The sequence below is a fragment of the Cavia porcellus genome, unplaced genomic scaffold (genome assembly GCF_034190915.1).
Source record: "Cavia porcellus strain 051 isolate PalLab524CR breed Dunkin Hartley unplaced genomic scaffold, mCavPor4.1 scaffold_4, whole genome shotgun sequence".
Taxonomy (NCBI): domain Eukaryota; kingdom Metazoa; phylum Chordata; class Mammalia; order Rodentia; family Caviidae; genus Cavia; species Cavia porcellus.
Window position 1 is genome coordinate 58396174 of NW_026947487.1, and position 18450 is coordinate 58414623.

At 34.0% G+C, this 18450-nt stretch overlaps 1 protein-coding gene and 1 pseudogene across 18 annotated transcripts in view; both read right to left on the minus strand.

Moving 5' to 3' along the window:
* Chd9 (chromodomain helicase DNA binding protein 9) overlaps positions 1-18450 on the minus strand; it is a 243065-nt gene that overhangs the window by 107733 nt on the left and 116882 nt on the right. The gene's annotated exons all lie outside the window — the stretch shown is intronic.
* LOC111753877 (U4 spliceosomal RNA) lies at positions 10679-10750 on the minus strand (annotated as a pseudogene).

Here is an 18450-nt window from a genome sequence, read left to right on the forward strand (position 1 = left end):
GATTTCCACCCTCCCAGTCCTGTACCCTCCCTTCAACTTCTCTTCCTTATTTACAAAAGCTTTGTTTCATTTTTTCTTTCTTTTTTTCCTTCCTTCCTGTCCCCCTCCTCTCTCCCTAGTTCCTCTTTAAATTTGAACATTTTCTTCCTACTTCACATTATCTATTATACATTTTGGTCCTTATTTACACTTTTAGTTTTTCACACCAGAGAAATGATGCAGTACTTACACATGTCCAATTTATTTAAGAGTATGGTCTCAGGGACCAGGGATAGAGCTCAGCAGCATAAGCACCTGCTCAGCAAGTGCAAGGTTCTGAGTTCAATTCTCAGAACAAAAAGAAAGAAACAAACAAACAATGGTCTCAAGGTGCATCCATTTATCTGAAAATGTCTCGTTTATTCTTTTTTATGGTGCAATATTACTCCATTATAAAAAAAACCACATCTTTATCTACTTATTGATTGATAGGCATTTGGGCTGCTTCCAAGATTTAGTTATTACAAAATGTGCTGCTCTATCTAAATGTGGGTGTGGTATGATGCTTTTAATTCTCTCAGGAAGATATCAGAAGGAAAATAGCTAAGTCAAAGAGTATCTCTGGTCCTACTTTCTTGAGCAATCTCCACACTGATTTCCACAGTGATTGCAACAATCTACACTCCTACCAACAGTGGAGAAGGGATCCTTTTCTCCACAGCCCTGCTAGCGTTTGTTACTGGTTGACTTCTCGATAACAACCATTCTTTCTGGTGTAAAAAGGATTCTCAGCTTTGTTTTAATTTGCATTTCTCAAATGACCAGTGATGTTGAACATTTTTTTCTATCTATTTATTTGCCATTTCTACTTCATCTGAGAAGTATCTATTTCAGACACCCATTTTTGGATTGGGTCTTTAGACTTCAGAGTGGGTCTGATTTTTTTGACTTCTTTATATATTCTAGATAGTAGCCCTTCGTCTGAAGAATAGCTAGCAAAATTTATTTCCCACAATAGGGTTGGCTCTCCACTCTGTGGTTTCTCTTGCTATTGGAAAGCTGTTTGAGAAGATGAGATCCAGTTGTTGACTCTTTGTAATAGAGATTGCTATCTGACTAAGATTTTGTTCAAAGTCTTTTCCAATATCAATGTCTTCAAGAATTTTACCAATTCTATCTTCCTGCAGGTGAAAGTTTTAATATTTAGATCTTTGAGCCATTTCAATTTTAGTTCAGTGCAAATCTTTTGTTTTTTAAGACTACTATTCCTTAGGAATTTCATTTTTTTAACAGACTGATTCCTAGGTATTTCATTTTTTTTGGTGCTCTTGTGAAAGGTGTTGTTTCCCTAATTTCTCTCTCAGTGAAGTTTATTGGTATACAGGAAGGCTACTGATTTTTGAATGTTGACTTTGTATCCAGTTACCCTCCTGAATTTGGTTATTAAATCTAAAAGCTTTTTGGTGGCGCTTTTGGGGTCTGCTTTATAGAGTATCATGTCATCTGCAAATAATGATAATTTAACTTCATATTTTCCTATCCTTATACCTTTTATTTGCTTCTCTTGGCTGATTGCTCTGGCTTAATGTTTCTAGAACTATATCCAGTAAGAGTGGTGACAGTGGACATTCTTGTCTTGTTCCTGAGTTTAAAGTGAAAATTTCCATTTTTGTCCATTTAACATCATGTTGGCTGTTGGTTTGTGACAGTCTTTATTAGATTGAGCTAGAGACAATCTTTCCCTTACTTTAGGGTTTTTGTTATGAATGGGTGCCAGAGCTTTGTCAAAAGCTTTTTCTGTATCTACTGAGATCATATGGTTTTTGTCCTTGGCTTTGTTAATATGGTTTATTATTTATAGATTTATGTATGTTGAACCATCCCTGCATCCCTGGGATGAGTTCTACTTGGTCATGGTATATAATCTTGATGATCATTTGCTGCATTCTATTGGCCAGTCTCTTATGGAGGATTTTTGCATTTATGTTCATTAGGAAGACTGGCCTATAGTTCTCTTTCTTCATTGGATCCTTCTCTGGTTTTAGTATCACAGTAATGCTTGCTTCCAGGAATGAATTTGGGAGCAATGCTTCCAGTTCAATTTCATTAAAGAGTTTGAGAAGTAGTGGTATTAGATCTTCTCTAAGTTTCTTGTAGAATTCAGGGGTAAATCTATCAGGACCTGGACTTTTCTTTGTTGGTATGGTACATTTTTTTTTACTACATTTTCAGTTTCATTGACTAATATTATTTAGAATTTTTGAATCTTTTTGATTCAGCTTTGGTAATTCATATGTATCTAGGAATTTGCCCATTTCTTTTGTAATTTCCATCTTCTTAGAATACAGATTCTCAAAATATATACAGAGTTCTCTGCAGGATCTGTTATGATTTCACCCCTTTTATTTCTAATTGCATGGATTTGCATCTTTTGTTCCTTTTTTTGGTAAGCTTAGCAATGGTTCGTCAATTTTAATCTTTCAAAGAACCAATTCTTCAATTCACTGATTCTTTGTATTGTTTTCTTAGTCTCCATTGCATTTTCTGTATATTTATGATAGTTTAAATATATATTACTTAAATTTTTTAAATAGTTATAGGCCTTATTACCCAAGAGTTGATAAAGTGCATAAAAATATGTACATATTATTCAAATTATAAAATTTATTAAAATCAAGAAAAACAGGCGATAACACATGTGATACATTATTTTGATAGCAAGTAGGAGAAATACAGTATTGGGGAAACTCAAAAGATAGATTAGCATGAGTGTTTTCAAGTCACAGGTCATGAGCAAATAGTACATCAGAATGCAAACTTACTGGGTCTGACTAGCACCTAAAAAATGAAACGAATGAGAAAAGAGGGACATCCAACCATTATAACATACTTCACACCTTCCAAAGAATCAGAAAGCTTTCATACCATCTGATATTCTCCTTTTATTTATTTATATATATATATTTTTTGGCCTTTTTAAGACAGGATCTCACTATGCAGTTCAGGCCAGCCTTGAGCTTATTTTGTAGCCCAGGCTGGTCTTGAAGTCACAATGATCCTCCTACCTCAGACTCCTTAGTGCTGGGATTACAGGCATGAGCCACTATGCCTGGCTTTCCACCTTTTCTTAATGGGGGGAAGCAGCACAGATTTGGACTAGAAATCAAAAGTTTTAAAGTTGATTGGGAACTTAGGTCTCTCTCCTCTTCGTTTAATAATCCTCCCTATCTATTCACCCACACTGAGGAACATATCCATTTCAAATATATTGGACACTTGACTTATGAACTCAATTTGTTTCAGAGGGCTGACTGTAACTCAAAAATTGTCAATTGAAGGCTCAGCCTTCAAAGTCTCTTCCCTGTATACAGGCAGATCTCAGTGTCCTTAAAATGATAACAGCCCAGAATTTCTCAACCCCATACAGGAAAGGATGTTGTAATGTTCCTTCCAAAGCTGCCAGCTTGGACAACATAGTGAGTTCAAGACCATCCTGAACTACACAGCATGACCCTGTCTCAAAAAACAAATGAACAACAAAAAATTGTAATGTCAAAGTTTTGTTTCTGAGTTTTACTCTTAGAATTTTTTGTATATTACTGAGCTATACTATATACCAAGCCCATTTTAAAATTTTGAGACAGAGTGGCCAACTTGCCCAGTATGAGCCTGAATTTATGATCTGCCTGTCTCTGCCTCCCAGAATGCTGTGTTTTCAGGCATATGTAAGAGAACCCGTGCCAGGTTCCTTTTAAGTGTGATAATCTTGAATTTACTTTGATATGGTAATACTTTTTAAAGACTTGTCCCTATGTGAATCATCGACATAGCCCCTAGGTATGCTCTTTAACTAAAAATTCATTATCCAACTTATAGGAAACAGAGGCAAGAAAGAAATCTGATAGATGCAATCAGCAAATCTGCGTGCACTTTGGCAAAATGATTATAGAGATAAGCAGCAGGATCAGATTTTTGGATAAACCATTGCTAAAATAGTATGAACAAAAATATAAGAATACTGACAAATTTTTAAATTTAGAAATGGCTACCTGTGATATAACATATTTTACTTAACTTCTTATCTTACATTACAGGAGTTGTCACTTTTTCAATGCTTCCAAAAAAGCCAAGAGCACATTTTAAAAACATCAAACCACAAAACCTTACCAAGTTCATAACTTAACACCATTAAATGTGTTGAACTCAGCAGCCCATACCTAACTGCTAACACTAACATCACTCAGCATAAATCTTATGATTGAAGGAAAGGCTTTGGAGTCAATCAACCTTGGGTTAGGAATTTACTTTTGCCTCTGATTCTTTGTCTGTAAAATGGAGATGAAAACTACTTTATAGAGATGCTGTGAGAACTAATAGATAATGCTTATAAAATCTCTGGCATGCTGCCTAGCACACAAATTCTCAGAAATATTGGAATTAATACTGTTGTTATATGATAATGCTTTCTTCTCAGGATACCATACCACGAAGCAAATCATACCACTATGATTTATTACTGGTGATGCGAATTTTGATTACTTGATTAAAGTAATATTGTGTGGTTAATCTTGATTGCCAGTTTGGACAGAGAGATGCATAGATTAGTAAAGCACACTTCTGGATGTGTCTGAATGGGGCACAATCTTCCTCTCCAACCCCTTTCCCTCTGCCCTTCCCCAGCTTTCTGCTTCCTGGTTGCCATGAGTTAAGCATCTTTCCTCTAAAATTCCCATCTACCATGATGTTTCTGCACTGTGATCAGTCAATTATGGACCAAAGCCCCTGAAAAAGCCAAAATACACACATTTTTCTTTAAACTGTGTATGTCGGGTGTTTTGTCTCAGCAACATAAAGCTGACCAAAACTAATATTTACCATGATTCTCTACTGCATATCTTCTTGTAGAATTGATACCTATGTTGTGGGGAAACATTTTCAAACTATGTAAATACACTGTTTCTCATATACATTTGCACCTATGGACATACCATTCTGAACGTGCCTTATCTTCTCATACACATTTGCTCAATAATTATAGAATGCATTGATGGTTTTGCTTACAATTATCACTGTATTATTTGTCTAATGGAAAATTTCCATTTCCACTATTCCTTCCACATTTTTAATTGGAATCCTACTATGAACAAGAGCTGTCTCTTCCCATTTATTTATTCATGTATTCATTCATTCACATTAGTATGATTCATGGATATTTATGTAATTTGCCACTGTGATTATTTACTGGTTGCTCAAATTAGCTCACTTTAGCCATGCAGAGCTTGTTAAAGTTGCTTGCTGTGTTCGTGGACATATCCCTATCACAGTTCAAGTACTTCCTTATTTTCTGACACTATTAAATATTCTATTATACATGGCCAAAATAGTTTGATGGAGCGATTAAAATTGAAGCCATACTATAGTAGGTTAAAAGGTAGATGAGAAGAATGAAAATAGGTAAGTGAATGTCAAAGGCTCTTTCTAAAAACTTATTTCATAAATCATTCTTCTTCCTGAAATATCTTCCTATAATATCTGGTGCATTTTTATATTTGATTTCTTACTATTCCGAGGTGGCAAACAAAAAATAAAATATTAAACATTCCTAGATCAACAGTGAAAGAATTCAGGTACAGATAAAATGAATACCTATCAAACTGAAATAATACAATTCAATGCTTCAAAAGTTATTTTGCTAAATATATCTTCATCTACCATGCCAGCATAGGTGACTCTTGATCTCAAGTTCATAAAGAATTGAATATCAGACTATTTTTGAAGGATTATTTCCCTTTCCAAAGCAGTACACCAACTTGCAGTCACCTGTATGTCTGCAGAGAAAGAGGGAAATTCAAGTACTAATGTGGCAAAATGACAAAACTCCCAAGGTGAAACATTCTCATAAAGCCTTGATAGGCCCTGATAAAAAGGAAGGGTAGCTTTGCAAGTAAAATCACCAACCAATTGCATAACTGGCCTGATAATATTGATTATCATGAAAAAATTTTTTTGGCAAGCAATGTTTCCAAATGTCTTAAACACAAAGAAAAAAATGCTTAACTCAGGGCTGGGGAATAGCTCAGTGGCATAAGTACCTGCCTTGCAAGCAGGTGGTCATGAGTTCGATCCCCGGTACCGATAAAAATGAAAAAGACAAAAAAAAATGCTTAAAAAGACATTTAAAAAAGACACCGGAAAAAAATAATGTATGTGCAGTGAAGTAAATTCTGTAAGACACTTAAACTTGATCTGCAGTTTTCGAAAAAAGAAAATATAAATTTATTAGAAGCTGAAGCATATAATATATAAAATATCTTAAACATATATACTGATGGGGCTGGGGATTTAGCTCAGCGGCATAAGCACCTCCCTTGCAAGCAGGCAGTCGTGAGTTCGATCCCTGGTACCAATAAAAACGAAAAAGACAAAAAAAAAAAAAAAAAAAGAAAAAAAAAAACCAAACATATATACTGATATACCAGATATTTAAGTCAAGCCAGGCACAGCGGTACACATGTGTAGTGCCAGCTATTTTGGAGGCTGACAAAAAGGGCTCCAAGGTCAGCTCAGGCAATACAGTGATGAGTTACCTCTTTAAAGAAGCAAACAAGTAAGCAAACACAGAAAATGGAACTTTAGAAATCACAAAATATTCTTAATCATTCATGCTGATTTCTGAAATTCTGTATAACTTGTACCCTTAAAAAAAAATCATTCATGCTGAAGTTTCATGTTACAGAATGCAAAGGAAATAATGAGAGGAACTACATCTCTGGACATAATTCACACAAGAAAAAAATTACTTGTAGTAACAGGAGTGTAGGGAAATCTATTAGAAAGCAGTATATATTCTCCAGGTTCCCGAGACAGGACTGGAAAAGTAGCTCAAGTAGACAAAGACTCAAAAACAAAATCCAGTGCACAATCAGCAGTGATTCTAAGGGAAAAAAATAGTGTACCTCTCTATAAGCACTGGTTGCAGCCACACAAACTTCAAAAAGCAAAGAACAAAAGAAATGTACAAAATTAAGAAGAATATGAGAGACATGGAGCAAAAATAGTGCCAGAAAGGCTATCTTCCACAATGATGTAAGGTTTGACAAAACGATTGAGGATAAATGAAAATGCTTGGTTAGATGTTTTGAGTAAGAACAGATAAGATCTTGAGAGCACGGGGTGAGGGGGTGAAGTAGATGAGACAGGGAAAGCTGGTTCAGACAGGTCAAAAGACAATATTACTATATTCATTCCCACACCATATTCTAAAGAAAATAATATTTAGATATGAAAAGATAAAACTCCAATGTTAGGTCTCAACCAGTAGTATATTTAAAAACATAAAAATAGCCAGGGGTTTAGCTTAGCGGCGTAAGTGCCTGCTTGACAAACATGAAGTCGTGAGTTCAATCCCTGGCACAAACACAAAAAATAAAAATAAAATAAAAACATAAAAAGAAAATTTAAGTATGTTGAATGAGGTCTTCCAAAATTTGTATTTTTTTCTCTTTAGATGACCTTAAGCCTCTCTATTTGAGTATGTTTTTTGTAACTTAAATTTGTGAACTGGTGCTATTTGTTCTCTCTCCTTGGTTTCTACTGATCTTCATTTCAGTCTAGTGTCTTTTCAACAACCCCACAAGTTAAATGATTATATTTTTAAAAATGTAGATTATAAAAAAATTTTATGAAACCAAATCTATAAATTTACATAGATGTAAGCACACATAAAACTACTTAAGTATGTGTTTGCTTTGGCAGCACAGATATTAAAAACTACTTATGGGGGGCTGGGGATTTAGCTCAGCGGCCTAAGCACCTGCTTTGCAAGCAGGCAGTCATGAGTTCGATCCCTGGTACCGATAAGAAGTTAAAAAAAAAAAAAAACTACTTATGAATGAAAGAAATGTTACACAGTATAATAGCAGCTTATATAAAAAACATCAGGGAACTTGAGCTTACTGTAAACTACAGAAATATAAATGAGAGCTGGGCACATGTCTGTAATCCCAATACTTGGGAGGCTGAGGCAGGAGGCTCACTGCAAGTTCAAGACCAGCCTGGGCTACAAACTGACCTGAAGGCCAGAACTGCATAGCGAGACCTTGTCTCAAGAAAGACATAAATAAATGAATAAATACAAAACAAAACAAACAACCCCACACAACACAAAATATATTTGGATGTATACATGGAATCTTAAACTGCACAACAGAAATATAGTCTATAAAATAAAGGTGGTTGTAATTACATTGTACTTGAGCCTCATCATGAGAAATTTTATTTTAGTTTAAGAGGAACAGGAACTAGATCACTCATTTAAAACATATTTGAGTACACACTATCTACTAGATACTGTTGTGAATGGTCAGAGTAAAGCAGTAAATACAAAGCTCCTTCATAATGTAAAATTTCAGAGAAGAAAATAAGCAAACAGAAAAAAAGGGGGTAAAGGCTAAGCAGAGAATGAAAATACATAAAATGGTGAAGAGTGATCATTTTAGAATGGATTTAGGGATGGTCTCACTGAGGAGTGACCATTAATATTAAAATCAGAATAAAAAAAAGAAGTAGCCATATAAATATCACAGGAAAGATAAATTACAGATTTATTTTAAGTAGGCTTTAGAAATTATCTACTGGGCCAGAAATTTAGCTTGGTGGTATAAGCACCTACCTGGCAAATGTGAGGTTGTGAGTTCAATCCCCAGTACAAAAAAAAAAAAAATCTACAAAGCAAAAAGACCAATGTACTGGTACTATAACTCATTAAGTTTCCCAGATAATATTTGTACCAACTAAGTATACTTTCCAGTTTGTCTGTAAACTGTTCCACATTAGCACCAAGTACTCCGTATCTCAATTCCTATCCAGATCTTATCTATTCAGGTCTCACAATTTTATGCTTATTCTTATTGCCTGAGACACTATTTTTGAATGGTAAACTGCAATTTCATTATGGGCCATCAATTTAGTGGATAACAATAAGCTTCTTTATAAGTGAAACAGGCCAGTGTTTTGTGAAACAATGGTGAAATCATAATGCATACATTCAAGCATTTGTAGATATAAAGATACTTAATACAGTAGGTCCCAATCAAAAATTTTAAAACATTACTTTTAAGATTCAGCAAATGTTTCTATTTTATTTAACAGGAAGGTTGTAATCCAGCTTAACAGAGATGATTATTTTGGTCTGCACTATTTTGGAGGTGTTGTGTATAGGGGGAAAAAAAAGTTCAAAACTTGTATTAGGAAGCACTTGTCATAAAGGGCAGAAGAACATAATATATTATATATCTGAAACACACAATACCTGTCATCTAAATGAAAACATATTTGGGCCAACCAAGGTGGTATTCATCTGTAATTTCTGAAAGCTGAGGATTTTTTTGTTTGTTTGTTTTATTTTGGTACCGGGGATCGAAGTCATGACCTTGCACTTGCCAGGCAGGTGCTTATACCGCTAAGCTAAATGCCCAGCCCTGAAAGCAGAGGATTTTATATTCAAGACCAGCTTGTGCAACTTAGTGAAAGAGCCTGTCTCAAAATCAAAATGCAAAAGGGCTGATGATATAGCTCAGTGAGAACCCAATACTCGGTGGGGGGTGGTGAATGAGAGAGGGGGAGAAGGAGATGGGAGGGGGGAAAAGAGGGATGAAAAGAGAAAGACAAGGGAGGGAGCCAGTAAAGAAGGAAGAGAAGGAAAGAAAAGGAAAGGAAAGGAAAGGAAAGGACAGGACAGGACAGGACAGGACAGGACAGGACAGGCTCAATGATCTTCCCTGATTGGCAATACTCCATGTACTGTATATTGTCACAAATCAATATTAGTATCTACTCCTTGGAGGAGAAAACAACAGAATCTTGGCGTTTGAAGCCCCTGCAGATTCTACTTTATTCCTCTTTCTGGACTAATTTTACTATTTTACGTTCCTTGTAAGAAAACCAGAATCCTGAACACAGAGTTTAGTAGATTCTGTAAACCCTGTGAGCAAATTATTGAAACAGAACCCTCTAAAACTTGCAGTTGGTATCCAAAGTGAGGGCAATCTTGGAACTGTCCTAACTACACTCTGACTGATTTAATACTCCAATAATAATAGTAATAATAATTTGATGAGAAATTTGATGGAAAAATTAAGAGATCTTAATCTACAACTTTCAAGTGTTAGCTTTGATTTAAAATATTGTCAATTTTTCATAAGACTTTCTGAAATAGGATTGGCAAGGATACCACTCTAGTTTATCTACAGAAAATCTGGACTAATAAAATTGCTTTCCTAAATATTCCCAGGCAAAAGTCTAAACAAATATGTACATAGGAACACATTCTTGTGACAAGATTCAACAAGATTTACCACAAACTTAAAAAAATCAAGCATGTTTGACTTAACAGAAAAGAGATACAAGAAGACAAGACTTAAAAATATCACATGGAAAAGGACTTACTCTGTGAGACCTAAAAGTAAGTTTAATTCCTTAAACAAACACTGACTATTATGATTCAGGCACTACGTTGGTGTTACAAAAAAAGGACATATAGTCTTTTAAAGAAACATTTTTGGTTGTTTAACAAAAAAACATCATTTGGTGATAGTGTAGAATTATCACCAATAAAAACACTGGGAGAACTATAAAATGAATGGTTAGAAAGGAGACACTCTTGGGGAAATGGAATGAGCTGCCAAAGGAGGGAGATTTCTGTAATTCCAATTAGCAATAATCTCGCCTCGGATAAACCTCATTGGCTAAGATACTGCCAATGCACAAAGACAGATTTCTGTAATTCCAATAGCAGAAAGAGCTCAAACAAAAAAAAATGCTATGATTAGCTAGATGGTCTATTTAACCCCACTCACTTCTGAGATTTTTTAAAGTTTTATCAAAAGACGTGTTAATATGTAAAATAATTAAGACTATCCAAAAAAGTTGTCTTATTTTCTAAAACAGCATTAAAATCCCAATATAAGAATATTCTCCTAGTTATAAAAACAAATAGGATGAGGTCTTCTGAATATTACACCTAATTTTCTACTGCAGTCTCAATAAATAAAGAACATGCAGACTGCTAGAATGTCAATTTTCCTGTGTAGTGATAAAGAATTTAACTCAAATCCTACTACATTTATAAATAAGATATACGACTAGGAACAAAAACTAACATTTATAGCTTATGATTTATAGAGAATTTTAATCTGCATTTTCTAATTTAATTCTTCCACCTCAGGAAATGGCTGTACTATTGGTAGTTAATATTCCCATTACAAAACAGGAATAGACAAGTTCCATAATCTTTCATTTATACCAAGTCTGCCAATATGTCTCTTTCTTTTTCTACATTCTTATTTTATATTCCTCATAGTAGTATTTCAATATCTACAGAATTTCATTTAAGAGGGAACAATGTACACAAAGAGTTTGGTAAATTTTCTCTGATTCTGATAGCAGAGAAGCTTTTCTGCTGGTCTACATTGAGAATCACTTCTATACTTTTCTTCTAAAGCAAAGATATTAATATCATTTGCCTATAAATGTTAAACTCAGGGAGACTGAAGATATAAGATTTATCTATACCCAAAAGCAAAACTTGACTTTATGGAAAATGAATCATATAAAACTTCAGTGTGGTTCAGAAATTCTAAAATCGTCCTGTAACTGACAAAATATTTAATTCCCAAATTGGACTTGACTGTTGTCTTTAAAACTTCACTATATGAAGGCTGATTAATTGGTTCATTCATTTATTTCTTTAACAAGTAGTACTGAATGGTTTTACTTGGGGATAGGGTGTGACACTGGAGACTGAACTCAAGGCTACTGTGCTACATGCCCAGTCCCTTGTTCATTTTGAGACAAATCTTGCTAACTTTTCCCTACTGGGCTAGAACTTGTGGTCTATCTGCTTCAGTCTCCCAGAGGCTCTACCATACCCAACTTTTGTCATTTATTTACACTAAATCTTTTGTTGTTATTTCTTATTTATATGAAACTATTATGTTTATATTAAATATGTAGCTTTAAAGGAGTTGTTCTAAAATCTACCAAAATCAGTCACTTATAGTGGCAAGTGGAATTTGAAGTTGAATCCTTAATGATCCATTACCCTATAAAGCCTTTCCTCTTTAAGCTGTGGAAATGATGGAATATTACAACACATGTGGCACTAATGGAAGAATTTTACAGATTGAGATTTATGTTGAGTTGATCAAAGAGATTAACTAGGTAAGGATAATCCTGACCTAATTAGAGGAGTATACACTATATTATTTCATTTGTATAACATTCTTGAAAAGACAAAACTACAAAGATGGAGAATAGATTAGTGGTTGCTAAAGTTAGGGATGGGAGAATACAATGACAAAGAGGTGAGTTTGGTAATAAAAGGGCACCGTTAGGATTCTTAATAGTGACAGAACTATGCTATGTCTTTATGATAGCAGACACATGAACTTACACATGAGATAAAAATTTCATAGAAATGCATGATTTAGGCTCAATCCCTAGAATTGCAAAATCAATCAATCATAGAAATACATATACATACAAAGAGAGTTGGCATACTGGAGAAATATAAATAAAAATGGTAGATTGTGTTATTCAATATCCTCCTGGATACAATTACATAAGATGCTAACATTATGAGAAACTTACTAGTTACATTAGATTTCTTCATATTATTTCTTTATTGACTGCAGATCAGCAATTATCTGGAAAAAGTGTTTTTAAAAACCAAGTTTTATCTTCTCTGAGCTCAGATGCTCTTCTCCTGGCCCTGAACAAACAAACTGCTATGAGTTCCACAATCATGAAGAAACCAGTTTTGTTGACTATTCTTTAAGGCTAAAAGAAGACTCTGAGTCTCAGCAGAGACGCAGCTGCAGTCCACATCCTGGTGACCATCTCTGAGAGTCTAGCTATGCTGTTAGATCCAGATATCTGACCCAAGCAAATGTTAACAAATGTGCATTCTAAACCACTAAATTAAGCATATGACAATCTGTTACTACACAGTATTAGAAAACTAATACATTGAGGTACTTGATGACTATTTCATCCTGGGTATATATCCAGCATAAAACACATATAAAGTTCAACAACATGTAACATGCAGTTTTAAGTCAGAATAGTGGTTACCCACAAGGTAAGGGCAAGCAGTAACTAAGGGCTCTGAAGAAAGGATACTGTTCTATTTCTTTGTTTGTTTGTTTAGCTTCAAAACACTTTTTGTCTAGTATTTTCAACTTAATAACACTTACACGTAACCATTAATACTACCCAAAGTCTTGCTTCTCCTCACACCTATAGTGGTCCTCCAAAGCATACGCAAAATTTTGCAGTTGAAACATTTATACAGGTTTGTAGACATTGTGGGGAATTCTCAAATATTTTCATACATTTAAATTTTTACAGGCAGATATATAATTTGTTTTTTGTTTTGGAGGAAAAAAATGCAAAACAGAAAGAAGGGTAGAAATAATATAAAATTTCAAAAAAACCAGAAATCACTAGTTGATAAATTACATATTGTTATCTTGGAAACAGTTGCTCAAGTCACAAAATCAAAGCATAAAAAGTGGAGAATCAAACAATGACAGTATGATGAACTAACAAAAACTTAGTATACTTATCTATCTTACACACTTAAACCTACGTAGAATTAAATCTTTTAGAGTACTTTCTTTCCCTTTTGTTATCACAATAGATACGTAATTTGTTTAGCTTGCTATACCGCTGGAAAATAGATACAGCTGGGTATAGTAAGTTACATGTGCTTCATGTTAGAAAGACATTATATCACATGTCCCAAAACCATCCTCCAAACAAACACAATCTTGTGTGAGATAATAAATCATTGGACAGGAAATGCTATTTCATTGAAATTTTCATCCCAAAAATGTAGCAATACAGATATTTAATATAAAACCAACAATTTCTATTTTTCATAAACATTAACAATTAAAGGAATTATTGCTAGCTATCTTTTATCACTGGATCCTAAATTTTCACACAAGTTACCATATGCCCTCCAGCCCTCCAAAAACAATATACGTAACTTAGTAGCCTTCAGATAATGTAGGCAAAATAGTATTTAATTTTCATCTTGAAAAGGAAGTTTGGTACATGACTGTTTAATATCTGCTTCAGTCCCCCTTATAAGACAGGACCTCTCCATAACCTCCTCTGACCTTCTACACTTTGAGCTAGCCCATAACTCAAAAGCAACAGGATACATCCTATCCATGGAAAATGGCTCGTTCTTGTCTACTGCTATGCTCTTAACCACTTGAGTAAGTATCACTTTGAATGCTTGAATAATTCTCCCTACTTCCACCGCATCCATCCCATATGTTGGCAGAGCCATCAAGTGACTGCTTTCATCATTAAGTCTGTGGTATTCCTCTTATAAATGGTGCTTCACGGAAGCACCCATAATTCCCATTCACAACTCTGTAGGTGCCTCTGCTTGGATATTCAGAGTAATCTCTACCTCATCTGCTGTCGTAGCTTTCATAATCACTATAGGCTTTAGAAGAATGTTCACTTGAGAGAAAAGTAACGGCCACCATGGCGGTATTCATAGTTTCTAGGTAGTGAAGAACAATCTTTGGTGTATCAGGAACTTGCATAGATTCCGCTTGAATATCTTAATGCACTATCTTCAGTAGAGCAACTTTCATATCTTGGTGACGTGACACACAGTCATTTCTCCAGGAGACAGGCTTTCCACGTTTCTCTAGCCCATGTAATTCTAAATGTCGTCTTCCCACTCAATTTGCACTTTTTGAAGGGGCAAAAAAAGCAGCTCTTTTAGAACAAGGACCTCCATTTTGTGAAAAAGGACCTCTTTTAACTGGGAAGATTCTCTCAGAAGAATTCGTGTTGAGATTACGATTATATCTTCCATCGTCCAAGTGTCCTCCACGTGAAGGAGGCTGTCTCGCTCCATAATTTTTGCCTCTTCCACACCTCGCTCTTCTCATACAGCCTCTGTTTCTTGAGAGAAGCGGTCGTCTTCACTTATTATCACTTTCATAAGATGGTTTGTTTGCTTGTTCTACTGCAATTGTTTTTCCACTAAAAGACTTTCCATTCATCTCCTTGGTAGCAGCCTTCGCATCTACAGGTCTTTCACAGTTAATAAAAGCAAAGCTTCTAGATTTCCTGGTTTTCTGATCCTTTATCAAAAGAACTTCTGCTATGGGTCCAAATGATTGAAACACCGCTTTAAGAGTCTTTTCATTGGTCTCTGAATTGAGGCCTCCTATGAAGAGTTTCCCAAGCCAGCCAGTTTCCATCATTTTGGGTGGAAGGCTTTAATCACAGAATTGAAGACACCTATATTTTCCAGTAAGGAATACATTTCCCTAAGCACATCAAACCATTAAGGGAAGTGGGGGGCTGTTCTGCTTCTTGACATGGATATTATTTATGATGTTTACTCTTAAAATTTACTGAAAAGTTCACTTAAAATTTGTGTATTTTATATATGTCATACTGTAATGTTTACATTAAAAGATTACAACTCAGACTAGGGATATAGCCCAGTGGTTGCCTAGCATATCCAAGGCCTAAATCCAACCCTCAGGACCACCGACCCCCACCAAACAAATGTGTGTGTGTGTGTGTGTGTGTGTGTGTGTGTGTGTGCGCGCACACGCGTGTGCACACAGAGAGAAATCAAACAGCTTATTACTTAATCTTAAAACTATTATCATTAATCTCAATAAATAATAATTCATTATTCATAGGTATTCAAGGAAAAGACCAAACTTATCTACTATTGTAGTTATGTCTTGATACAAAAATTATTTTTCTTCATTAAACTAGCATGACATTTCAAGTCATGCTTTAGAAAAACACTATCATTACCATTTTGGAAACAAAATTGGTGGTATTTTAAGCAGTTAAGCATACATTAAAATACAGCCCCCAGCAATCCTACTGTTAATATTTACTCCAGAGAAATGAATGTTTATAGACATTTTAATCTTAAGTGACAAAAACTTAGAAACATCTTAAATGTCCCTTAACTGGTGAATATATAAACAAGGTGTGCTACATCCACATAATGGAACCTAACTCAGTGACTTAAAGAAAAAAACTACATCCAACAAAAAATGTACACTTATATTGGGAAGACACCAAACTTCAGTAAAGTAATATAATGTATAATTCTACCAATACAGCATTCTCAAAAATACAAAATTAAACCAAGTAAGATAATAATGTTTTACAGGGCCTACAGTTAAGGAAAAAGCTGACTTACAAAGAGCATGAGAGAATTTGGGAAGATGTTGGCAATAATTTATATTTTGCTTGTAGTTGGTTACAAGCCATATATTTTGCAAAATTCATGAAATTATACAACAAAAAGTGAGTTTGATAGATATCGTAATAAACTCATCTAAAAAGTATTCATGTTCTCTAGTTTTATCGATTCTCACACTGAGAGATCTAAAGCTAGACCTTTAAACCCAAGTTAATATCTTGATACTCCTTTCCCTTAATCCCAGTAGTTGTCCTTGCAGTCCTATCCTATGACTTTAAATCTGTTCATTTTCCTATTTCAAGGAAATTGAAGCAGTAACAAAAACCTACCAAATGAGAAAAGGATCTGATTAATTCACTGCTGAATTGTAAGTACACATAAAATGATTCCATTTTGGAATTTAAAATGGGCAAGATTAATCTATGAGAGAAAGCAGATCAACGATTGGGGTAATTAATAGAAAAAAACTACATACAAAGGGACACAGGAAACTTTCAGGGCTTCTATAGCACTTTGTATTTCTTATTTTCTGTAGTTTTTAATCTTAATTCTGGTAATGAATACACACATGCATTGTGAAAATTCATCAAATTATATTCAAAATGAGTATATTTTATTTTATATAAATTGTATCATTAAAATTGATTTTTAAAATATATTTACATTATAAAAATGTAATAGGATTAATTTTAGCCTAACTAATATATACCAATTTTTGTTCTTTTATTAGTTTTATTTCACTAAAAACTATGACTATATTATCTAATTTCTACATTTTATGGTAGCCTATTGCTAGTGCCAGATACCCAATTTAGAAAATGTTTGCTAAAGATATACTGCATACAGGTAAAAAACACTCTGTAGTTAAGAGACAAGAAATTTAAGATCAAATGTTGCCCATGAAACAGTTGATATTATTATAGAGATTATAAAAATATACACACAGGATATATGAGAAAAGGAAGCAAAACAATAAATGTCCAGATATGAGGGGGAAACATAAATCAGTATGAACCAGAGAAGATAAGGAAGACTTGAAGCTGTGTGTTCAAAAGTAAGTTCATTTTCATATTGAAGAGTGTGAAATATTCAAGGGAGGAAAGTAAATGTAAGCAAAGGCACAACAAGAGATGTAAGAGTTGTACAGAGCAGAGTTTTACAATCTATAGTCCAGTGAAGTGTGATATGCTAACATAGATTCATATAAGATTTTGAGATGATACTGTTAATTACTTTTTCTTGGAGCCTTGTCACAATGGTTAACATATTATATACATATAATATATAGAGAGAAAACTAAAAGAAAATGTGTTGACTAGATTTGAAAGAGCAAAGCTATGAAAAACTTTCCACTCAGTGTAGACAAAAACAGTTCCTTTGTACCTCTTAAATTGTTGTTTCCTTTACATTACAACATGCTTTTGAAAGCTCAAAAAATTAAGTTTATCTTTGCCCACCTCCACCAGCCCTTCCTTCAATGAAAGTTGTAAAAAGAAGTTGAAAGTTGTATTGCTATAATCTTAGCAAGAGGAATTTAATAAATAAGATACTATTTAACTTGGCAGGACTTAAGAGCAAGTTTGGAAATCAATATGGACTAGAATTTGGTTGCTTTTGTTGTGATTTGTTCTAATTCAGGAGGTGAGGAGGAGAGAGTACAGTTCGAGATAGCATTTTAGCATGCATGAAGGTATTTTAAATAAACGATTTGGTGTAACAATAATTTAAAAATTGAAATCTATCCCTGCAAAACACATACAAAATACAAATATAAGACCACTTAACTGAATACAGGTTATGATAGGCTATCAATGTTACCTTTTAACATACTTTGGTGATGTTAAATAGTTGAAGAAAAATGTATTCATCTAAAACTATCTTGTAAAAAACATACAAAATTCAGAAAAAATATTACAATCTGCAAACACATTAATTTCCAACTGAAATCTGTAAAAATACTTTGGTGTTTTATTCTGTTAAATGCAATCAATCAGGATGACCTATTAAAAACAAACACTAATACAAATAATGAACTTTAATTACAGACCAAAACAAAAATAAAGCAAAACAAATTACAGATGCAATCTATTAATATGCCACCAAAACCAGCAAATCTAGTCCACAGAGAAATATGAGCAGACAAGACAGATATAAAGAACAGGTAGGATATATATATATATATATATATATATATATATATATAT